Here is a 25801-nt window from a genome sequence, read left to right as displayed (position 1 = left end):
GACTACAACTAGACTAAAACTATCACATATTGAAGTGACTAAAATGTGACTAAAACTAATAAGCATTTTAATCTAGAAGACTAAGACTAAATCTAAGATGGTTGTCAAAAACGACACTGGTTCACAGACAATGATTGATACAGCTACAGTGTTCCTGAGCCTATGCAGTGATTTACATGACAGAATCATACCAGTTTTTAATGCAGTGCGGCCAGAGGCCCCACAGATAGACTCAAAGTGCTTTAGGCTATACAGAATATAAAAGCAGTAAAACAAAACTTCGCAGTGCTTGACAGACAAAACAACAGTGGGAGGTACAGTGTTGTGAAATGTATTGATATGTATCTGTATTGATTGTATCCGACTATCTGGGAGTTTGTTCCACATACACTATATTGCCAAAAGTATTGACTCATCTGCCTTTACACGCATATGAATTTAAGTGGCATCCCATTCTTAATCCATAGGGTTTAATATGAGGTCGGCCCACCCTTTGCAGCTATAACAACTTCAACTCTTCTGGGCAAGCTTTTTCCTTCACTGGAACTCAGAGTTAGTTCACTGGAACTAAGGGGCCAAGCCCAGCTCCTGAAGAACAACCCCACACCATAATCCCCCCTCCACCAAACTTTACACTTAGCACAATGTAGTCAGACAAGTACTGTTCCCCTGGCAATCCCCAAACCCAGACTCCTCCATCAGATTGCCAGATGGAGAAGTGTGATTCATCACTCAAGAAAACACATCTCCACTGCTCTAGAGTCCAGTGGCAATGTGCTTTACACCACTACATCCAACGCTTTGCATTGCACTTGGTGATGTATGGCTTGGATGCAGCTGCTCAGCCATGGAAACCCATTCCATGAAGCTCTCTACACACTGTTCCTGAGCTAATCTGAGGGCCACATGAAGTTGTGAGGTTTGGTCAGCGCGTCAACTTCTACTGGTGAGTCTGAAGGGTGTGGCCGTGACAGACCCTCAAACTTTGACAACTCGCAACTGCTCGCGACAAAACACGAAGTCACTCATAACTTGTGCATACATTGTTCCATCTTCACCAAACTTCATAGGCTTGCCCGTGACTCTGCCCTGACTGCGTAAATATGCGCCTACTGACACTCACCTATAGCGCCACCTGCTGGTGGTTGGAAACGTCACTTTGTTTCCACACCTCGCATATGATCAAACTCCAGATTTAATGCCAACAGCTTCAAATTTGGCCAGGTTATTTTTCAGCCATGGGGGACTAAAAGTTAGGAGAATCTTTTTCAAAGTCTGAACAGTGTGGGCGTGGCCAGGCGGTGAAGGTCGTGTAGCCATATCATCATCCCAAGGTCATGAAACTTGGCACACACGTCCACACTGATGACCTCGTAAGTATGTAAAGCATATACTGTGTAGCCGGAGCTAAATGGCTCAGTGGCACCCCTACGAATTTTCAAAATCACTGAGGATGATGTCTTCATATACATGGGATTCTCACAGCCTGTTCTACACTTCACGGACAGCTGTGCTGTGCCATGCGTGTCGGCCGTTGTCCTATGCCTACCCCGACCTGTGCACATGCTCGGGCCTGATCAACGCTGCTTGCAGCTTTAATTCTCTTAAAAAAATAATAATAATTAAACTCTTAATTTTTGTGATCGCAAATCATTGGAATTTTTACATCTGCAGTTTGTTGCCTAAATTTGATCAGGTAAAATCACTGCTAATCCTGATGTCTTAGCTATCTCTGAAACATGGCTTAAGAAAAGTGTTACAAACTCTGACATCCTAATATGGGGTTACAATGTCTTTCGCCAGGATAGAGCCACTAAGGGTGGGGGAGTGGCTATCTTTGTAAAAGTACATTTGCAATGTTCTCTATCTATGTATGTCTAAAGTTGTCCCGAAACAATTTGATTTGTTAGTTTTAAAACTGAAATCATCAACAAACTTCTCTCTTTCTGTTGTAAGTATATGCTTTACATACTTACGAGGTTGTTATAGACCACCCTCTCGCCCTGCTTGTGCACTTTCTGGGTCGGGGTAGTCTGCATGCCTTGGTGCTTGAATTTATATGGAAGCGTTTGGAACGCCTGAATTGAATCATTTGGATGGGTGAGTGAATACTTTTGGCAATATAGTGCATATATACTGTTCGTGTATAGCACTCTTTGTCTAACTGACCACTCAAAGCACTTCTAACACAACATACTACATTCATCCATTCAAACAAACGCATACACCGATGGATGCTTGGCATTCTGTGTCTTGCCCAAGGAAACTTCGACGTGTGGCCCAGGGAAGCTGGAGTTGAACCACTGACCTTCTGATTGGTGGGCGACTGCTCTTCCTCCTGAACTACAGCTGCCCCATATATATGCTCCATGAAAACTGAAAGTAGCTTCCTCACAATTCTGAGGACAGAAAGCGAACCTGTTGCTGATTACCTGAGATGCCTTGAAGGTTCATAATGTGGACATCAGGCCCTCCTGCCCTGTGTTGGCTCCCAGGTAGCGGGGATGCCTATTGCAGCCAGTCCCTGGCTGCCCTCTCCGGGGGAGAGTAGCTCCCCCGGTGTATATCCCCATACCCCTCTCCCTTCTGGCTCCTGTACACAGCACACACTCACACATGAAGGGTTTTGGGGGCGTGTGTGTTCGGTGGGGTGTAGTGGATGGGGCCACGTAGGTGGTCCCCTTTGGTTGCACTCTGCAGTTCCCTGCCCCCGTTTCAATTACACCTTAGACATTACTACTTATCAAACACACTCACACACACACATTAGGTCTTGGGGGGTGGTTACACTGAGTGGCATCTGGTGGGCGGGGCTCTTTGGGTATGTAGGCTGCCCAGAGGGCCGCGCTCCCAGTTCTACAAGTTTGGCTGCCCCTCAATTTTAATTGCTCACTATTAGAAAATATTGAAGAGCCAGAAGGGTGAGGCGAGGGGTCTTCTTCCCACATCCCTGCTTGCTGCTCGGGGCAGGAGGGGCCAGGAGGGGCCAGGAGGATTAATTAATTGTTCTGCTGGTTCGGGGTCTGTGGTGGCTGGGGGGCTGCTGGCCCCGTGGTGTGCCCGCTGCACTACACCCCAGCGGAGTCGAGGGAGGGAGGACGTGTGGATGTGTGGATGTATGGGACGTGAAAGTGTGTGTGGTAATGATTGGGCCTGGATCTGGGACTTGCTGTCGCCTGGCCTGCCTGTGCTTCTCCCGATGGGGGGGCGGCGTTGCCTCTCCCCGCTGCTCGCGACTTCACCCACCTGTGGGCACGTCTTGACTCCCAGGGCACTTGGCCAGGGGCGCTGACCCACTGTGTGGCTGTCTGGGGCACTTGGCCCTCCTGGGTATTGGGTGGGGCCTCTGCCGGGGGGTTTGGGGGCGCTCGGGCTCCTGGGGCCCGGGTCCAGTGCACGGCCCGTGTCTGGGCGGCTGGGGCCTGGCGGGGTCGGTGGGCTGTTGCCCCTGGCTCCCGGAGGGCCTCTGCCCTATGCTTATGGGGGCTCTGTCCGGGGGCTTCCTCTGCAGTCTTCTGGGTGGATGCGTGGTTGCCCCTGCGGTGGGCTTCCTGGGTTCTGTGCTCTATGGGGGCTGCTGGTGGCCTGGGTCTTGTGGCCCTCTCTGCCTGCTTCTGATTGCTTGGGGGGGCAGTGGATTGTGGCCCTGTACGCTTTTACACTTATAACTAAGCACGGTTATCATGTAGGTCCTGTGCCATGGGTGTTGCAAGTTCTCACACACACACACACACATTCATTAGTCCAGTAGCATGCTCACTAAGCAGTTGATGTATTATCATGTCGTCTCAGGTCATCTATATCCACAGCTGTGTTGTATGCGATTGCCGCTTCTTGTGCTTTTTTTTGTTTGTTTGTGTTTGTTTGTTTCTGCTTGTCTGCTTTCAGGTGCTCCTGGTGGCGCTAAGGCTGGATTCCCCTCAGAGGCCATGGATTGTTGTCTGTTTTGTTTTTTACAGGTGTAGCAGCTGGTTGTCTGGTTTTTGTGTCTATTTTTGTTCTGTTTCCGCTTCTTTCCTCTTCTTCTTTCCTTGTCCCCCGGTCCGGTTCAGTTCTATTACATTTCATATATTGTAAACAGAAATAAATAAATGGGCATCAAGGGGAGCTTTACATTTATAAAACTTCCCTTGGCAAAGCAAATCTGTTTGGCATCAAAGGTATTCAGACTACAATTCTGCTGCCATAATGCTGAACAGGAAAAGGAAAAAAAAAAAAAAAAAAAAAAAAAAAAAAGAAGGTTCATAATGTACCAGAAGATCTGAGATGTACTTTGGCCCGAAACCATCAAGTTTTATAACCCAATGGCAGCATTTTATAGTCAATTCTTCTACAGACAGGAAGCTGGATTATGGATAATCCAGTTATTTATTTGTTCAAGAGTCTGTGAAGGATCATAATCTGTGGGCAATATGGTGATGTAGATTTATGTGTTGTCTGCGTAACTGTGGTTGTATATTTTGTTCCGTTTCACAGTCAACATGTTTTGCATGTAAATGTTGAATAAAAGAGGCCCCAGAATTAAACTCTGGGGAACTCCAGATGCCATTTTTTTTCTGCTCAGATGTGTCATTAACTATACACAAAGTGGCCTCTGTGTTTCAAAGTAGGATTAGGACCACTTTTTTTAAATCAATCACAAAAAAATTAATCTTTATTTATAAAGCACTTTTCATACATTAAAAACGTAGCACAAAGTGCTTTACATGTTTAAAAGAAGCCCCTATCCCCACCCCAGGACATACACATGGACAGACAAATGCACACACAAATAAAATAAACTTATAAATGTGCGGCTAAATACAGAGGAGCTAGGTAAGGAAACAGGAACAGGAGCTGCTTACAACCCACAGCAAGGACGCCTCCACTCTGGCACACACTAAGCTATAGGCCAGTGAGGGGCCCACAGCTGTGGAGCACTGTTGCAGATCCCCACCTGCCCAAGACGATGTTCACCACGAGTCAGAGACATCCCAGCCAGAGCCGATCACAGCCCCCAGCCCAGACGGCCCTCACCGTGGGAACACTGGTGATATGGAATAAAAGCATAAAACTACAAAGGGTAAGAATATGAAATGAATGAATAAAATAAACTTACAACAGGAAATAGCTAAAATGAACTCTGTCGTAAAAATAATAAAAATAATAAAAAGGGCTAAAATATAAATTGACTAAAATAATTCAATTAGATTAAAATTAAATTAATTAAAATAAAAGGTTGGTCTTGAGCCCGTTTTTAAAAATATCAACACCCTCTGCGGCCCTCACGTCCTTTGGCAGTCAGTTCCGTGGTGCTGAAAAGATTCCTCAGCGTAAATTCATGTTCTACATTTGGGGATTATTAAAAGGCCAATGCCGGAGGATCTCAAGGTGTGCGAGGGTTCATATGGTAAAAGCAATTCTAAAAGATAAGAAGGTCCAAGACCCCAAACACATTTAAAAACCATTAAAGGACCTTAAAATCATTCCTAAAACACACAGGGAACCAATGCTGTGATTTTAAAACTGGTGTAATATGTTTACGCTTTCTGGTCTTCGTCAGCACACGTGCTGCTGAGTTCTGTAAAAGTTGTAAACCTAAGATGTCTCTTTTTGGAAGACCAGAAATCAGGGCGTTACAGTAGTCAATACAACTGGAAATAAAAGCTGTGTTAGTGTCTCTGCATTAGCACGAGAGAGAAAGGGACTCTGGCTATATTCTTTAAGTGATAAAATCCTGTTTTTTTTACATGTTTAATATGTGGAAATTGAGTTCAGATTCTTTACCTGATTGGATGGATTTAAAGACAGTGTTTCTCTCTGAGCCTTAGGATCGATAATTAAAACTTCAGTCTTTAGTACTGAGGCAGATAGTGCCACATATTTTTCCAATCTCAGGAGCAATAGACTGTGGTCAATTGTATTAAATGCAGCATAGAAATCCAGTAAAACTAAGAGAGAAAGCAGCCGTCCATGATGTTGTTTCATACTTTAACAAGAGCGGTCTCAGTGCTGAGATGTGGACAGAACCCTAGAAAATGGCAACATATTTGTTGTCAGCGGATAAAAAACAGCTTTATCTACAATTTTAACAAAAATAGGAAGGCCTGTATTTATTCAAGTTTTTCTTTTTATTAGTGGCTTAATGACTGCTGTTTTTAGAGCCTGTGCAAAAAAACACCAGATGGAGGAGATGTGTTAACAATATCCAAGATGTCTAAAGTCAAAGTCAGATTTATTTGTATAGCACATTTCATGTACAAAATAATTCAAGGAGCTTTACATAAAATAAAAGCATTTCAGCGGGGAGCAGAAAAAGCAATAAGAATATGTAAAAGAATATAAATAGAAAGAAATAAAATAATTAAAATTAATAAAAACAAGCAACAGTGTCGATAAGATAAAAGATATCGTGCAGATTTCATGCATAGACATGAGAAAAGAAATGTTTTTAACCTGGATTTAAAAACGTCTACATTTGGTGACAGTTTAATGTCCTCTGGTAGTTTGTTCCACTTGTTTGAAGCATAACAGCTAAATGCTGCTACTCCATGTTTAGTCTGGACTCTGGACTGGACCAGCTGACCTGAGTCCTTGGATCTAAGAGCTCTGCTGGGTTTATATTCTCTGAACATATCACAAATGCATTTTGGGCCTAAACCGTTCTGGGATTTGTAAACCATCAGTAGGCTTTTAAAATCTATTCTGTGACTGACTGGAAGCCAGAGTAAAGATTTTAAAACTGGTATGATGTGTTCAGATCTCTTAGTCCTGGTTAAAACTCCAGCAGCAGCGTTCTGGATGAGCTGCAGATGTTTAATGCTCTTTTCGAGAAGTCCAGTTAACAGACCATTACAATAATGGAGTCTACTGGAGATGAATGCATGGATGAGTTTCTCCTGGTCTTTTTGGAAGAGAAAACCTTTAATTCTGTTGATGTTTCCAAGTTGTTTAACACTTTGACCAGAGCTGTTTCAGTGCTGTGATGACGTCGGAAGCCTGATTGAAAGTTATCGAGACTTCCACTTTCATTCAGAAAGTCATTGAGCTGGTTAAATACAACTTTCTCAATCTTGGATATAAAACAGAGGTTAGAGACAGGTCTGTAGTTGTTCATCACAGAGGCATCTAGAGTTCTCTTCTTTAGGAGTAGCTTAATGGCAGCTGTCTTCAGTGACTTGCGAAAAATGCCTGATGCCAGTGAGCTGTTAACTATTTATTGGAGATCACTTTCTACTGAGGTAAAAACACTTTTTAAAAAGTCAGATGGTATAAAGTCCAGATCAAGTGCAAGTTGTTGATTTCAGATGCTGAACTGTTTCCTCTAAGATTTTTAAATCAACAATATCAAATTGTGACATAACGTCAGAGTTATTTCTAGGTTTTAGACACAGATTAGTTTTCTTGTTGGTCTGTGTGGTGTGAATGTTTTGTCTAATTGTTTTGATTTTTTTGGCTAAAAAAAGTTGGCTAAGTTGCATTTCTCAGTAGAGAGGAGGTCTGGGTTTGACTGTTTAGGAGGATTTGTGAGTTTTTCAACCATAGCAAACAGAGTTGGAGAATTGTTGGCATTCTTATTAATCAGTTCAGATAAATGCAGCTCTCTGGCCTTGCACAACTCATTGTTAGAACTACGCAGGCTTTGTTTGTACAGCTCATAGTGAATCTGAAGCTTTGTTTTCCTCCACTTACGTTCAGCTTTCCTGCATTCTCTTTTCAGGTTTTTGACCGTTGTGATGTTTCTCCATGGTGTTGTTTAAGGTGCTTTCGATACTTATCGGTGCAACAGCTTCCATTACATTCGAAGTTTAAGTTGAAATGATCCAGCAGTCCGTCAGTCAACTGTGCGCTCACTGTTGGTAACATAGCTATGGCCTCCCTAAACTCAGCACTTGTTCTTCTTACACACGTGGACACGTTTTGTTTTTTTAAAATAATTATGTTAATCAACATTTCAAAAGTAATGGCTGATTTTGATTATTTAATTTTCAATAAATTTTTATTTATTGTTACTTTTGTAGGTTTCAAGTGCTTTCAGTGAGAATTGTGGGTTTTTCCTTCTTTAACTGAGGGGTACCAACAATTTTGTCCATGTGTGTAACTGAGAAGCTGTTGTTTGAACATTCTGAGTGATCAATAAATCAAATAAAATACAGAAATGGTCAGACAAGTCCAAATCAATAAGCACAACAGAAGAAATATCAACACCTTTCGAAATGACCAGATCCAGAGTGTGACCTCGAAGGTGGGTCGGTTCTGTGACATGTTGCCACAAACCAAACATGTCCAGCACAGAAGAAAATTCTTTGGCATTACCATCCGTCATATTATCGATGTGAGTGTTCAAATCCCCGGTCAAGATAAAATGGTTAAAATCAGTCGAGATAACAGACAATAATTCAGAAAATTAATCAATAAGACTTGCACAGTATCCTGGAGATCTGTAAATGATTAAGAACAGAATTTTAGGAACACCCTTTAAAATAAAACTAAGATATTCAAAAGAAGTGAAATCACCAAATGACATCTCTTTACACTGGAATATATCCTTAAATAAGGCAGCCTCTCCCCCACCTTTCCTCCCATTTCGGCATTTATCCATAAAACAAAAATTTGGGGGTGCTCTTTCATTAAGAACAGTAGCACTTGTTATGTTTGTATATGTATTTAGCAGACGCTTTTATCCAAAACGACTTACAGATGAAGATATAACAGCTATATAAAAAGCTAACAATAAACTACATAGAAGGAACCCACGAGTCCGACTCTGTCAGAGGTGACAGAGTAGAGATAGGGTGCAGACATAGAAGGGAGTACAGAAAGATAAAGTGCAGAGATAGAGGGGGTAGGTAAGTACAAGGTAAGTGCTAGGATAGGAGATGCTCTCTGAAGAGCTGGGTTTTCAACAGTTTCTTGAAGATAGACAGGGACGCCCCTGTTCTGGTAGCGCTCGGTAGGTCATTCCACCATTGTGAGACGACACAAAAGAGTTTGGATTGTCTTAGGCGTGGTGTAGGAGCTGCTAGACGACAATCCTGGGACTAAAGGAGGGACCGAGTTGTGACATAAGCCTTTGCAAGAGCATTCAAGTAGATGGGAGCCGTTCCACTAAGCACTTTGTAGGCTAACATCAGTGACTTGAATTTGATGCGGGCGGCTAAGGGCAGCCAGTGGAGTTCAATGAACAGAGGGGTGACGTGTGTTCTCTTTTAAGCTGATCGAAGACCAGACGCGCTGCCGCGTTCTGGACCATCTGCAGAGGTTTCATAGTACAGGCTGGGAGACCAGTTAGGAGAGCATTGCAGTAGTCAAGGCGGGAGATGACCATGGCCTGCACCAGGAGCTGGGGGGCATGTTGGGTTAGGTATGGTCTGATCTTTCTTATGTTTAGTAATGCAAAGCAGCATGAACGAGCAACCGAGGTAACGTGATCTTTGAAGGTTAGTTGGTCATTAATCATGACACCCAAGTTTCTAGCAACCTTTGATGGAGCAAGAGATAGGGATTCTTGCGCTCTCTGTTAACCATGTTTCTGTCAGAAAAAGAAAATCTAAATTGTGTGAAATGATGAAGTCATTAACTAACAATGACTTATTGGACAGAGATCTAATATTAAAGTAAAGCTAGCTTTGTGGAGTTTACACTGGTCTCAGTTGTATTCTGAGTTGTACGTGGTACCATTAACAGATTAGATAGATTCACCCAGCAAGTTGACCGTTTTAGATTCCTTCTTTTACAAACTAATACAGGAATCCTACTGGGTCCCAGCTTGTTCTCAGAACAGCAGTCTGTAGTAAGACTACTATAACAGGGACTGTCTTTGCCATTCTGACATGCTGTGTTACAGAGTCACCAATCAGAGTGGTATCTATTCCATTTTGTGTGGATGTGTCGATTGCTTCTGTTGTCCTCACCTTGGTTGTGGCATTTGGGCTTCTCCTGATGTTCTGGTTAGCCCATGGCTGACTTTTGGGGCCATTTATCTTGTTTTTATTCATTTTTGCTTTACTTTCATCATCACACATTGTATTTGGAGTCAACGGATCGTGTTTATTGTGCAATGGTACTTCAGGTGGTGGAGTGAGTGCGGGAGGTTTAGGTTTCATGCTGGGTTTACCTCTACGACGGACAACATGAGACCAGGTCCTGGCTGGGGTTGATGACTTTGGTTTGGCACCAACACTGTTCCAGTAAGAGATATCAGTCGGACCGGCTGGTTTGGGAGCTTCACCACATATTCCAGTGTCATTTGGACACATCCAGGGAAGTGTGTCAGCCAGGTCTGCAGTGGGAGGCTCCACATCAGCTGTGATCCCGTGTAGAAAAATCTGAGTTAGTCCTTTGGCACATGAAGGCTCCACAGCCTGTACAGGAGCTATAATAGAGTTAATAAATTCCTCGTTCGCACGAATGTATTGCAGCGTTTCAATCCTCTTCTCGAGCTGTGTTGTCCTCACAGAGAGTCGCTCACACTCTGTGCAGCTCACTGATAATGCAGAATTAGGAGAAATTGTTCTGTCCGATTCTCTTTGCAAACAGGAGGGCTAATACCAGTTACAAATATACACTTAAAAGAAAAGGAATAAAATTATATCCAGGACTAGTGGAAAGAAGTAGAATGATTTAAAAGCAAATAAAGCAGTAAGCAGCAGGAGGAAGCAGAGTAAATGTCCAGACACCAAATTGAGGGTCTCAGATGCTTCATCGTGTTTTTAAAGTTGTACTGGTTGAAATGGATACAACTTTTTTAGACGTCATGGCATCTATGTGTGGGTTCTATGTTCCTGTTTTATTTCGGTAGTCACTTCCTCTCACTGTCTAATTGTTGTCAGTTTTGCCTTGCTCTGTCGTCATCCTAATTATTTTCACCTGTGCATCATTGTATTCCCCTCGTTTAGTGTATTTATATCCCAGCCTTTGTCTTGTTCGTTGCGTGTTCGTCTGGTCTTTTGTCATTTTTTGACCCCTTTGCATGTTTTACGACCAGAGATTTTGCCAGCTGATTTTGTACATTTGCCTGGTCTATTCTTGCCTTCCCGTGTACCAGACCTTGGATTGATTAAATCGATACTTATTTTGGTAATCTGTTCTGTCTGAGTCGTACATTATAGGACATTCCATTTCTAGTAGCTGTAATGGAGGCATTGCTGTGGAGCTCATAGTGAATGTGGAGATTAGTTTATTACCACTAATGTTTATCTTTACAATCTAACAGCAGAGATCATGTTTATCCAGTTTTAGCTTCTCTTCATTGGCTCCTTGTTAAATTCAGAATATATTCTAAAATTCTTCTGGATTTCTCTTGATACCACAGAACTGTCCCAAAATGAGAAGAAGATGGCAGACCTTACTTTGGTTGGCACTTAGCCCAGTTAGTCAGCTGTTAGTGGATGAATTTCCGTGGACTTTCAACGGGCCTGAAAAGTTGGGTCTCTTTTCTTCACTGGGGCTTCTCATTGCCGGAAGTTTGATATTGAGAATTCGCCATCAAAAACAAGAACACAATTAGAGATTCACCTCAGAGTTGGAGTTTGTTTGCTTGTTTTGTCAAATAACCAACTCTGCTGAGGAAAACTTCAATTCCCAAAATATGAACAAAAAGTTGACAAGCTTACACTGGTTTTCATAGAAAGAGAAAAATATTGCTCTGTGTAGTATTAAACAAAGGTTGAAACGTGCAACGTAAAACAAAAGGCATAGAGACAAGATAAAACGACGGACAATAAAATGATTTAATTCTGCTTTCTTTCTCTTCTTTCTTCTCTCGCTCTAATTTTCTCTGGCAGTTTTCCAAGTTTGACTTGCGGAGGCGGGGCATGACTCAGGCTTCGTCTCAACTTTCAGCCAATAAACTTTCAACTCCTCACTCACACGAAAAGGTTTTGATTATTCACCAATAGCTTTTGCTAGCTGATATTTGAATGTTCTTCAGATAAGTTATGGCACAGGTCTGGTGGAAGAGAGTCCCTCAAACTCAGTGGGTCCACATGATGAGATTAACTGGATTGTAGCTACAGTTGGGTTCTGCTCCTTATCTGAGGGTAATTATCCTTGGATATATGGCGGTGAATGAATGGAATCACTGGCACAAAGCATGTCATTCCCCGGTACGATAGGTGGCGCTGTACCCATTTCAGCTATCGCTAATAGAGCCACTTCCTGTTGACGTCTTCACCACCAACAACAACAAACTCAGGCATTCAGAAAGATGGCGAACGCAGAGCGAGATGAAGCTGCGTCCCTCTACATCTGTGATGAGCTGGTTATGGCACAAACGATGCACAACGGCGCATTTTCCATCGCGTTGTTTGTTTCTTTCTGACGGCGGTGACAAACACAGTAATATCGTCTCCTTCGACTTCCAGGTGACGATCGCGGGAAAAAATCTGGAGCATGCACAGAACGCTCGATCCGATCCACTGTTATCAGGCCCCTCTCTGTGGAACCAGCTTCCAGTTTGGCTTCAGGAAGCAGACACCCTCTCTACCTTTAAGATCAGGCTTAAAACTTTCCTTTTTGATAAAGCTTATAGTTATACGTGCTATAGGCCCAGACTGCTGGGGGAGCTCCCATGATGCACCTCTCCTCCCTCCATGTACATATGACATCATTGTTGTCATTAACTTGTGTTTCTCTCTCTCAGCAGGTATCTCTGGCCTGGTGTTACGATGCTTGTTGTCCCCTCTTTCCTGTCCTCTCAGCCCCCAGCTGGTCGAGGCGGATGGCCACCCTTCCTGGTTCTGGTTCTGCCAGAGGTTCCTTCCTGTTAAAAGGGAGTTTTTTCTCTCCACAGTCGCCTCAGCACACTCAGGACGGGGGATTGGATCAGAGAGATGTTTAAATGCTATCCGTTGGTTTTCTGAGCGAGCAATTTTTTTATTGACTCTGTAAGAATGTGACTCATTTGGAATTTAGTTAACTGGATTTGATTGTATAACAATGAATGTTGTGATTTTTAATAAAACTGAATTGGATCTAAATGCAATAATATGCTTTATCAAAGTCTGTTTAATTACAAGTACTATTACTTAAGCATTAAGTACTGTAGAACCACGTAGGCACATAACACATGGATATATGAGCAGGAAAATATCTGCAGTGTAGTAGTATTTCTACAGAGTCTGTAACTCGACACAGTCAAGGAAATTTCTCTTTAGCTATTGCTAAAACTCTCGACGTTGGAAGTCATAATCTATCAATCATACAATGATTTGGTTAAGTGAATAAAAGTATGGCAGGGAAAGAACACACAGTTCTCGCATGCAGCTGCCTCCTGTCCTCTAAATCTCCTCCAAGCTGATCCTGTCACTCTGACAACCATACATTGCTAAACATAAAGAGCAGTCTGCAACCTAACAGGTGGAACACAACTGCCTCCAGTCACTGTGGCTCATTTAGAAGTTCACTTCAGCAAACAGACACCAGGGAATCTCTTCTAAGATCTCCATTACATTTAAATTAGGTTCAACAGAGCTGTTAAATGTCCAACAACATAGTCTTTCAACCACTTCACTTTTTGTTGTATTCTTGTGTTTTAAATCAAATGACCTCTAAATGACCCAAAAATTGCTAATTGATGTTTTTGAATATATGCTCTACAAATGCATTGAAAATTTAAATGTGACATCGATTTTTAATTTACATAAGTATGCAAAACCCTGGCTACGAAACTCCAAACTGCTAATATGTCTACAAATTCTTTATTTTTCAGTAGCATGTTTAATATATAAGTCTCGGGGGTTAATTCTGACGGAAAATCCTGTGTTTGTGATCCCTGCCCCATATCAGCAGCGTAGTGTGAACCCACTGGGACTTTCTAACTCTAAAGAGAAGAGAAATGTCATTTATTGTGATCAATACAACCAGCAATGACACTACAAACTGTGCAGTCTGAACCTGGCCTAAAATAAGTAACTGAGCAATAAGGGTCTCAGTAGGAATGGTGACCAACATTTGCCCAATACTTCAGGAACTACATACCGAGTAGCACTATTTTGAGATGAAATGTCAGCTGGTGAGATTAAAACATCAAACTATGTTTGTGAACAACGTTGGAAACACTGTCAGCTATATGATAATTAATTGAACAAAAATTTTATTACTGATCATATGCAAATATTATTTTAATGTTCTTCCTTATTTGAACAAATTTTACATGCTTATATTTGTGTAGGTTAAATGTAGTAGAGGCTACGAAAACAATGTCAGGTTTTCCTGTCAGACAGACACAAAGACAGAAAACCGAGGGTTTGTTCTCTTTATACGGGGAACTTATTGAACCCACAACAGATATACAGAGTATAGACCCTATAAACAGATCCAGTTTCCCCAGAATCAGGACAGTCACTCCTTCCGTTGGAGGACCTTCGCCACTGTATACGATCAATCAGGGTCCTCCCACATGTAACTGGCAGTTGTACGGCTTCTCCCCGACACAGCCTTGGCTTCGTATTTGATCACACTTTGGGTATAATGTTTAGGTGTCCCTGTACTTTTGGCCCATGAGCAAACATTAACTTTTACAACTTCTGTAAATAAAACAATAATATACCCTCTCATTTATCTCCGTTACTATTAAAACAGAGAAGCCCGGATAGTCTTATTTCCTCTAAGTACAGTTCAGTGTTCATAAGTCAATCTGTTTCCCGTGTGTAAGAGACACTGTGGCTACACTGTACAGGCGCTCTACTTATAAACTTTAAACCTCCACTAAACACTGTGGCGGTGCACTCAGACACTCAGACACCAACATTGCTTTTCTTTTTCCAACTCAGGCAAAGTTTTGAATCCTTTCCTTCTTACCTTTTCTTCAATACATTCTATTTCGTCCATATATTCTTTTAGATTTGTGTTTTTTTACTCAAATGGGATTCCAATAAATCAGACACAATCTGGTATGGAAACACCTCCTCAGATGAAATCCTATCAAGGGACAGTGTGCGGCACTGGTTAGAACAGATCAGTACGCAGTACAGCTGTGTGCACCAAAGCCAAAGCAAAAGTTCAGTTGACATTACATATATTCTCTGGCTTTCTGCTGTACTAAATTGTCAATAACATCCTTCAGATTCAGTCAGCAGGCCTCAGTCTTTTGTCACTCCTTTATAGCTGTCTTCTAAAACCTCCACACCACCTTTTGTCAGTTGCTGTGTCACATCTATAAATAGACATCTGTTACTGTCCCAGTGCAGTTGCATTTGTTGTAAATAAGGCATTTGTGCCTGTGTCTGGAGCAGAAAGCATTGCAAAGTCTGTGGCTTCCACTGAGGTACACATCTATAGGGTGTGTGCAGGCCTAATTCAGCAAGAATGTTGTTCAATGCCACAAGCTAGAGCTGCGCTCACTTCACATTCGTGCCAAATAGCCTTGGATCATTCCAAACTTCAGCAAATATATCAACGCCGCTGGTAAGAGTGCTCTTTTTTACACTTTAATGCCCAACACAGGTGGTCTCTGACATGGGAGTAATCACTTGCAAGCTGCATGAAACAGTCTCTGCCTGGGTGTCTTTTACTCTGTCCTCAGCAGACAGTCAGCAAAACTGGGGCTGCCCTGCAAGCGTCTCGCTGAAAATAAATTGAATGCTTAGCGCCTTTTATTTGAAAAGTCCACGAGTCTCTTTGTGAGTGAGCAGGAGTTAGCAGCCTTTTGTTGGCTGTTCTTTATAATACAAGTGTAGCAGAGTGAGTTTGCTGAGTTGGAAGAGACCAAGAAGGTAACAAGATGAAAATAGATCTTTTGTGGGGCAAAAACATTTTTTAAATGCAATATTCAGTAAAACAGATGTGTCTTCAGGGGACTTCTAACTGCTGGAGTGGGACTTTGAATAATAGAAAACACCAAAAGCATCATGTTCGTACAAAATGTTATGGTTAAAATCAGACTGCACTCAGATAATCTTTAATATTGGGGTTAACAACCACATGTCTGTTGGGGTCCACTGACCAGTGATAAACTAGTTTAATAAATGATAACTCAATCTTTTGGAATTCTAATGAATAAATTAAATGATAAATTACAGTAAACAGGAGATCAGAATCAACTAAAGAAAAGTCTCTAAAGAAATCAAAATGTACTTGACTAACAATTTTATTAATACATAAACCGGTAACTATAACCAAGATTATAATATCCATAGAAGTATTTAATGGGGAATTTAAACCAGGTAAGTAATTACAGACAACAGCATTCAACAAAAGATTACTAAAAGCAAATCTTTGCTAATCTTGAATTTGATGGAAGCAGCTCATCTCAAAAGAATTGGGCCAGAACCATGTTACTACATGTTACTGTGTAGCATCTCTTCTTCTTTGAAAAAAGTCTAAATATCTGTGAACTGGGAAGACCAGATGCTGGACCTGTGAGAGAAGAATACTGTCCCTAAACTAATCATCAACTCAGTAGTTTCCACTGTAGTTTGGTCACGTATAGTGTTTTGCAGATGTCAGAAGATTTTTATTCAATGGTCATTTTACATCTCTGGAACACATTTAGGCCAAACCCTTTGGCGAAAATAATGTTTCTTGACTTTGAAAAATAAGACTGGTGTGTTTAAACTTGATGAATACACAAATAATGGGACATTATGTGGAGCTCAGGATTTTTACAATTCATAGTGTGAACTTATCTATTGCAACGATAACAGAGGAAAACTGAAATTTAGAAGAGGAGTTCATGTACCATATGAGAGGGAGGGAAAGAGAATGCAGGGGTTGCGGAGGCAAGGGGGTTATTAATAGCAGTGACAGCTGCATGGCATGTAAAACAGGGACGGTAAGGATTAGGATCAGCGGTTCGATTCTCAGCAAGGGCATGCCTCCAGCAACCTCGGAATTAACATGAGCAGAACAAAACAGATTGAGCCATGACGTCTCCTGAATAAACAAGGTCCTTGTAAGATGTTGGGGGACCATAACATGCTGATGGGAAGCAGGCTACTCTAGCATTCATGGACCAGAATGGAAAAAAACACCATTGCTAGAATGCTACTATACCAGCAATCCTAGTGAAAGGGAAAGTATGCAGAGGATGTGGAACCAAAGGACACCTCAAAACCTTTCTGGTCAAAAACATCTAAGTTGGGTTTTGAGGTAAGTTCACAACCATGACTGTGGAGTGGGTGGCAGAACAGCCGTGTGAACAGAGTCAAGAGGGCTGGGCTGAGCACACAACCCTGCAGCGTACCTGCATTCAGGATGAGTGTGGATGATGTGCAGTCTCCTATTCTCACCACCTGAGCCCTGTTGCTGAGACAGTCCCTGATCCTGTAACACAATGTGGACAGTCCAAAGTTATGTAGCCTCGGCGCCAGCTTGCCTGGGATTACAGGATCAAATGCTGAACTGAAGTCAACAAATAGCATCTGAACATAAGTGTTAGCGTGCTGTAGGTGAGTTAGGGCTGTGTGAAGCACTATTGAGACTGCATCCTTTGTTGATCAGTGCCCCCTTTATGCAAACTGAAGGCTCTCCAGACCAGCAGGGATGATGTCCTTGATGTGCTTTAGGAGGATCCTTAATCGGGTATCATCAAACTTGTGCAGTCACTGATGGTCAGCAACATGCTGATATCCAACAAACACAGGAAGCTTTGAAGGTGACTCATGATTTTGCGTGTTGCAAACTCTGTTTATCCTCCAGATCTATTGAATGCTGTCTGTGGAGCTTCATGAGCAGAAACGTCTCAGACTTTGCGAGGAAGAGATTTGGATGACCCCGTCTGTGTGAGTTAGCATGTTGTCTAGCATGGGGCCCGTTCCTCCTGACCCGCTTTTGTTTATGGTGTCCCCTCAGTCTCCTAGGCCACAGGAGAGATTTGGGGGTGGGTGGGTATCTCAGTTGTCTGCTGTAGAGATAGACCAATGTTTCTTTCAGGGCCGATAACGATTATTAGTAGTCAAAGAGGCCGATAAACAATATTTGGAACCGATATTCATTTGCAGTAAAAGTGAAAATATTGGTGTCAAAATTTTAAATAATACATAGCATATGTTTATTGAACAGATTTTCAGATAACAGAACATGGTAAGGTTTTTTTTTTTTTTTCTTAGAATTTTACAACAAAGATGTCTATTGTCTAACAAAAAGTGCAGGGAGCTCCAAGGGGCTCAACAGCATGTCTTATAAAGTGAAATGAAAACTTAAACAAATAAATAGCTCCCTGAAGTTTTAGAAAACTAGGCTGCAACATTAATAATAATTAATGAAGCTGAAAAAAAAACAGTACAATAGCAATAGGAGAGACAAGCACTATTCTCTAGCCATCCCCTCAACGTGCTTCCCTGCAATAAAACTGGACTGAATGGAGTTCATTAAGTTTTTACTCTCTCGCTCGCTCACTCACACACATACGTCTACGATCACAGACTATTTCCATATCGATATGTTCAGCAGCCCGTCTGGAGGGACTGTGAGCTAGTGATGAGAGACTCGATTCCTTTTACTGACTCGAGTTTGTATGAGTCACTCACTAAAGTGAATCTGGTTTTCGAGTCACTCGAGTGTGCGCCACGGAATGTACAAACAAGTTCCAAACCAAACCATTGTGAAAAAGACAAAAAAACAATCAAGAAGTCTCCAAGGCGAAACATTTAGTTTTCTTTCTCTCTAAATAAATGCAAATAACCCAAACAGCCAATAAGGGTACATTCTCATGTTAGTTCTCACCTACCCCTCATGAACTAAAGCGGTCTCATCAGCTTCTTCTTCTTGTTTGACTGTTGTTCACTGTGGTTTGTTGTTGTCTGAAGTCAGTGGCGACCCCAGAGGATTTTTCTGGTTCAACTACGGTGCAGCTAACCCATGAGGCTCAAATCAATGCCATGATTTCAATGTGAATATATATTCAATAAAACAACACCCTCCCACAGCTAGAAACACACAGAGACACAGACAGACAGAGAGAGAGGGTATAGTTAAGTTGTCCTAAAGCCATATATAGTCTACCACACAACAGTCAAGAGTCAAAACACAGTCCCGACCAATTAAGTATTGTGGGAAATTGAAAAGACCAAGAAGGTGCGATTTTCCACAGAACGCACACACTTGACAGTGCTGTTTATTCAAAGCTCCAGACCCGGTCAAAACAGCATTCCAAGAAGGGTTGAAGAGATCAGACACAAAACAGGTCATCAAACATCGCCGCCACTTAAAGGAGGCAAGACCAGTAAACAGTTATACTTATTATTAAGAATGTGAAATGTGCTGTTTTGAAGATGTGGTGAATTATGTACATTGCACTCACTACAGTATGCTAATTAGGCAACAAGACCACAGCAAGGAAGAGCATGAAACGGGCAAAACGCAATAAAGTCAGTAAAGTTTCCAAAAACAAAAACAGTATTAAAACTCACCATGTTGAGATTTTCAACCACCGGGTTTTGAGAGCATGCACTCAAAGCGCGCTCACATGAGTACGTCATGTGAGCGACAGTTGTCATCGCAGTTGCCTGACATGCCTCCACGTCAGGCACTTCTCTTGGTTTTATGGTAGGGCTAACACAATTCTTGGTGGGGCTATAGCCCACCAAGACCTACCCTGGCGTTGCCTATGTCTGAAGTCAAGGGGGAGTCAAGGGGCCACATTGCAGGCACCAACCAGACTCCTGCCATCCTTGCAACCTCCACCACCCAACTTTGACTTATCAGATGAGAATGATGCACCTCTGACAGGGACCAACAACAGTATCACAGCAAAGACCAATGTCTTAGAGCTGTGCACTGATCCCAGACCCTAAAACAGAACCATCTCAATTTGTCACAAAGCGGGGAAGGGGCAACCAATGAGACTCAATTAAGTGACTGACATATGAATTCTCCGCTGATGATCTAGCACAGCTTATTGTTTTAAAATCAACCACAGAACCAGTTGGAGTCTAGCAGACATTTTCAGGGCATCATTGGAACACGAGACAAAACTGAGCTATCTTGCCTGAATATCAGGGCTGTCAAAGTTGGCGACAGCTGTGATATGGGACATATATTACAGAGCACGACAGAAGGCTTATGGTAAATACAAGGCAGTTTAACACAGCAAAAAGGGAAAATCCCCACATGCAGAGTGAAAATCAACTCCTACAGAAATGACTGACTAAACTGACTGCACTAAATGCTGGTGTAGTCTGGTATGTAGACTTTTTAGCACTGCTTTCAAATCCCATGAAAATTTAGGAATATATACACATATACGCCACATGGGAGACCCTGAAAAACCAACAGGTGCCAGTTAGAAAGACAGTGAGTGGATGGAGTTATGAGCCCCCCCCCCCCCGGAAGTGTGGTTACACACCTAAAGAACAAAGCCCCCTCCTCAGGTATAAATGCTCTGGGTTCCTTTTGTTTTTATCTTTCATACCATTGCCACTGAATGGTGTGGACTGATCTTTTTCCTTGCAACAAAGAATAAAATCTTAGCCGGCCGGCAGAAAAAGTAAAGTTCTCTATGTCATTGCTCATCAGAGGTATTAGGAAGGAAGCGATTGAAAACTTCCATAACAAATGCAACTGCCTCTGCTTACATTACAAATCAACTCCATAACAGGTAAATGTGTAAACTATCACAATGTAGTTGTTTCTGGTCATTCCACTGGAAATGCAAATGGTTTGCAAGGGAAAAAGAAAAAAATGTTTCAGTTCAACTTATCAACGTTTGACCTGTAGCTCACCTCCTATTTACTTACTTCTTGGATTAAAGTCTAGATTCAAAATTCTATTGATTTTTTTTTATTGTCCATCACTACTTTTTATGAATTATATAATTATGTTTACATTGTGAATTTTGTTGTTCATTTCTGCAACACACACACAAAGTTTTGTGTTAAAAAAAAGAGAGAAAACAGGAACTACATCAAGTGCAACATCTCAGTCGGGCTCGACCTTCAGTTTGCATTCATATCCAATGAGAATGCCATGTTCACTGCTCTTTGTTCTGTCTTAACATAGCTTGAAAATTATTGTTAAACTGGCTTTATGGGTTTACATAGTCCCCTCTACTTCCTAAAAAAAAAACAAACAAAAAAAAACAAACAAAAAAAAAAAACAACACTTCAGTTCTGACTGGTAGTTGCTCCTCCTTCATTCTGGTTCTCAACACAAGAGTCCTTTAGGGTTAAATTCTCAAGCCCCTCCTGTTAATCTGCGACTGCACACCAAGACACAAGAAGAACTCTGCTGATGTCACCACCACCACCATCTGTCACCGAGCTTATGGTTTGATAGTGCACAGATGCTACTCAACATTAACAAAAATCAAAGATTTGACTGTTGATTTTACAAGAAAAGAGGTTAAAAAAAAACCCACACCTCTGTTCACAAGGGACAGTTCCGATTCCTGAAAATCTATTTCACAGAGAAAATGTCACTGTCAAAACATATCTCCACCCTTGAAATGGTTGTACAAGAAGGCTAAACATCACAAACGGGCATGGCATGTTCTTCACTGGTAACCGTCTTACTTCTTTGGTGTGATGAGGTGTCACTACTGAGCAAGGCTGCTTCAAGACTATTTCCATACAAGCAATAGTCAGCTGTAATCTGACAAGTAAGACTAAAGTGTGTGCTGATGTCCCACCAGACTACAGAGTATTTCCTATTTGAAAGTTGATCAGATTTGACACTTTAGGTTTGGGGTACTTCACTACCAGGCAATGTATCATTTGAATTTATCTGGGCTTATCTGCGCTGAAGATGTTTCACTAAAAGACAGAATGTACAGTAGATTTGCACATTTAGAGCAATCATTTCAATAGGAGATGTCTTAATCATCTATTGAGTATTGATTATGTTCAACAGTCCTCCATTTGCCACAATAACTGCTCTGTTTTTGATTGGCAGCGAGTGGAAAAAGATCTAATCTACATTAGATTGTTTGACCTCTATTCAGTTTTTGAATGCAAATATGTTCTCTGTGCAGAGTACATCTCTGGGTAGGGCTGGGTATCAATCAAAATTTTTTGATACCGGTACCAATACCGATACTGGTTCCTGAACAATACTTTTTTTTATACCAATTTTATAATATCAATTCAAACAAAAAGGAAATTCCATTACACATAACAGTACAAATCTTCAGTTTTATTTTTCAGCTCAGCATTTCAATTTCCCAGAGGGAAACTCCCAAAGGGATTAATAAAGTTGTTTATCTATATTTCCAATCCAAGCAGTTTTCTTACAGAAAAAAATTAATAATTTCCAGAGCAAAACAGTTTGCGCCATTTGGATGTTGGTTTTTAGGCTAAATCTGGTCGGTCTGTCATAGTCTTGATTTAGTTCTGAAATAGTCGTTGAAAGAGTCTTTTTTCCAATGGCCTGAAAATGACAGCTTTTTACCTTTCAACCAAATGTAGACGTTGTTTGGACGCATACCATCACGTCTTTTCAACGTTTTTTTAAGTTTAGCTGGGTGGGCTGCAAACAAGTGACAGGTTGGTGTCTAACACTATCCTACATACTGAGGATACTTTTCACTCAGCAGTTTTTCTTCAGAAAAGTCAACGTGTCTGCTTTCTGCACGTATTAAGCTGCAGTAACATTAAGATTTCTGCATGATTTCCATGCAGAATTTGATTTCACCGAACGTTAATTTTCCTGTTATAATCCCAAACACTGCGCCGTCCTCGGTGCTCTTAGATGAAGCCGAGTCCAGTGGTGGAGACTTTGAATTATGCCGCTCGGGCTCTGTGGCGTCCACAGGCTGACTTGAATGCTGAGAGGAGGATGGCTGCCACGCTTTTGATCTCGGTGGCATCGTTTAACCGGTTGGACGACACGCACTGAACTACAGTTCCCAACGCAGATGCACATGAACCCGTCTGTGGGCGTAACCACATTTTCCTGCATGCGACACAGTGTAACGTTAATACAGCCAATCCAGGGTCGCATGATCAGGGTATCATTCGTTCTTTCCATTTTAAATTGCCAATCAAAAAATTCAAATAATGAAAAATTTACTGGTTATTTTGTTTTTTTTATGATAACACAAAAAAAAAACAAAAAAATGCCTGTTTTTTCGTATTTCATTTTTAGGCTCAAATCAAAAATATGAAATGGAAAAACCGGCACCACGACAGAATTTGATTTTGATATATAATTGGTCGGGTTTACGTGACCTGGAAGTTTGGTCAGACGGCATCAGACAGTGGAAGGGCGTGTCTAAAGCGCCGCTTGGTACAGGGCCAGCAGAGGCAGCGGTGCGTGAATTTACAAAGGAAAGATAAACTCCTCAATCTTAAAGTAGAATTACTCGCTGAATTTTGGACCGATTTCCAAACGTAATGATTTGTTAAAAACGTCTCACATGTAGCTATGATACAGGGTGCTTGGATATTTTTTAAATGCTGGTTGTCTTCCAGTGGACTTTTCTCAGCCTTTGCCTGAAGCTGAACCGTCATTCTGAATTCTAATGTTTTTATATTTGCGTGTAATGTTCTTCAAACACATGAGAGCATCATGAGAGCTGGAGGGTGTAGTTAAAAAGTGATTATGGACACCAAGGAAAGACATTCTGGACAAATTGCCTGATGACAGTTCTAAATTATCGCGCTGGCTCAAACGCTAGTTGGTAACCATGGCAACGGAGAATCAACGTTATCTCACAGTTTGTTTATCACAATGGGCAAGACAGACAAAACATGAGTGATATCATTTCTTATCACAACTTATTTGATGAATTCGAAGTCTGGAAGGCTTCGTGGCGTCGGGCGGTTCACGCCTCCGCGTCCTCCATTCATTTCTGATAATGGACACCTTGTCGGGCATTATTCCCTTCCATATTTCCATCCCTCTTTCGACTAGGACCACAATTATGCTTTGCCTGCTTCTCCCACTGTTCTAAAGACCAGACTTAGTGAAGGTCTGGCCAGAGTGGAGAGTCTGGACCGCGAAAAGAGAAAAGCATGCTCTACCAGTAAAAGTCCTTCATCAAATAGTAAGTCTGCCTCAGCTTCCATCACTTATCACACAGAGTATGACACATTCTGTTCTGTCACTTTGTCTTTCTTTCATCGTTAACTGATCAATTTTACCAAGGACATTATGTAACAAAAGCTTCACTTCCAGTAACACGACAGGAAGTACTGAGAGATGCAGCAGTACTTTGCTGCTTTTAGTCTTTCTGGTAGATTTGTTCACAGCAGGACAAAATAAAGAATCAAATCAGCTTTATTCTTTCCTCTTCTAAAATTGCCAGACTAGCAAAGTGTCATAACACACAAACCACACTGTGGGACGGAAGTAAGAAAAAATTTACTCAGATATTATCCCAAACTGCATGCACGTCCAAGTAAATCCAATAAAACCTGCAGCATTGATTACTCATCATTCAACAGAGAGCACTGCAGGCTGCCAAAAGTGCATTTACTCTTATTACTTAGAGATGCAATAAATTAAGGGCACAGTGAGCTCAGGCTGCCAAGAAGGACTAAATGATTGCTTTGTGTTTAACAATTCAAGAACCACACAGGGTACATCAACGTCATTTTCTTTAACTCAGTCCATATGACTGACAGTTAACCATTTTCAGCACTTTAGCTGTTATAGTAGTGTGGCTGGGATTTGCCAGCACATTCAGATAAGTTCTAGTGTATGAGGGACAGAACAGAATATGCAACCTGAGAAAGCACAGCTTCACGCACCGCCATCACAACATGGAGTATCTGTGCATGTAAAAGTCTGATCCTGTCAGTGTTGCTCATGTTTAAACATCCAAGTCAATGCAGGATTGTGAAGCAGTGTCTCAGCATGAGCTACCTTTTAGAAGCAACGTAGAATATTACTAAAACACTGCGTCAGCTCCCAGCATGCACGTTTAAACATCTGCACATGTGATAGCAGCAGAGGGAAGAAAGAAGACACCATCACCAGTGACCACATGTCTCAGCACTGAGGAGTCACGCATCAATTTCCCACAGCTATAAAAGTGCATACAGTCCCATGTCAGAGAGAACAGCACAGCACCTTCAGCACGCTTCATCATTACTTCTGACAGTTCAATCAATACATCTGCCATATTGTACTATATGTTACTGTGGCATTCTGCAGAAGGTTCACTTGCTACCGCTGAGAAATCCGATGGTACCCAGCCATGTTCCAGGAGCTGTGCAGTTCTGCTGATCAGCCTGGGAAAGCCTGAGTATGAAATGGAGTACAGGCTGGCACTCCGCGCCTGTTAGACAGCTGCAGCAGCGCTGCCAGCCCTGCCATTTCTTTCACGGAACGAGATAATTTGCTCGTGACCATGGCTACTATCGATGTGATCAGATCAAAAGATAGCAACCTCCCATGCACGAGGTGCGCAGTGTTTGCAGCACATAGTTCTGTAGCTATAGCACAAACAGACCGACTGCATCGGCTGTGTCATTTAAGACCAACTATCAGACCCAACGGAATAACAATAAATCGGTGCCTTACCCGGTTACTTCTCCTCCCCTCCCTCTGCTTAGGCCCCCTGTCTCTCTTGCAAATTGTGGAGAAACTGAAACGTCTGCGATGGGTTGTCAAAGACCAAGTGTCGATAACAGCAGTGCGTTTACCAGGCACCCACAGCACCCACCCGTGAAACTGTGACGACAGGGGGAGACCGCTGCTGCGAATAAATACTGCCAGCAAACACGTTTCTATCGCGAGAACACTGCGATTCCCGGTGTCAAATTTAATCTGGCTCCACAGCAGTGTGTGTGAAATCACTGAAGCTCCGTGGAAGCGCGCAGACAGAACGGTACACCGTGGAAGCAGGATTATCACATGGATCCAAACTTTTCAACCCTCTGCAGGATATGGTTTCAAAGCATGAGGGTATTTAACACGTAATTCATATATACACACACAT

General features: G+C 41.9%; 1 protein-coding gene across 1 annotated transcript in view; it reads right to left on the bottom strand.

Moving 5' to 3' along the window:
* ache (acetylcholinesterase (Yt blood group)) overlaps positions 1 to 25545 on the bottom strand; it is a 53833-nt gene extending 28288 nt beyond the window's left edge. The window contains exon 1 of the mRNA XM_072376068.1: positions 25384 to 25545. The gene's annotated coding sequence lies outside the window, so the exon portion shown is untranslated. The remainder of the gene's footprint in view (positions 1 to 25383) is intronic.
* Between the last annotated feature and the right edge of the window lie 256 nt (positions 25546 to 25801).

This window comes from Leuresthes tenuis, unplaced genomic scaffold (assembly GCF_036924035.1).
Source record: "Leuresthes tenuis unplaced genomic scaffold, fLeuTen1.0.hap1 SCAF_22, whole genome shotgun sequence".
Taxonomy (NCBI): domain Eukaryota; kingdom Metazoa; phylum Chordata; class Actinopteri; order Atheriniformes; family Atherinopsidae; genus Leuresthes; species Leuresthes tenuis.
This window is presented reverse-complemented; position numbering and strand designations above follow the sequence as displayed.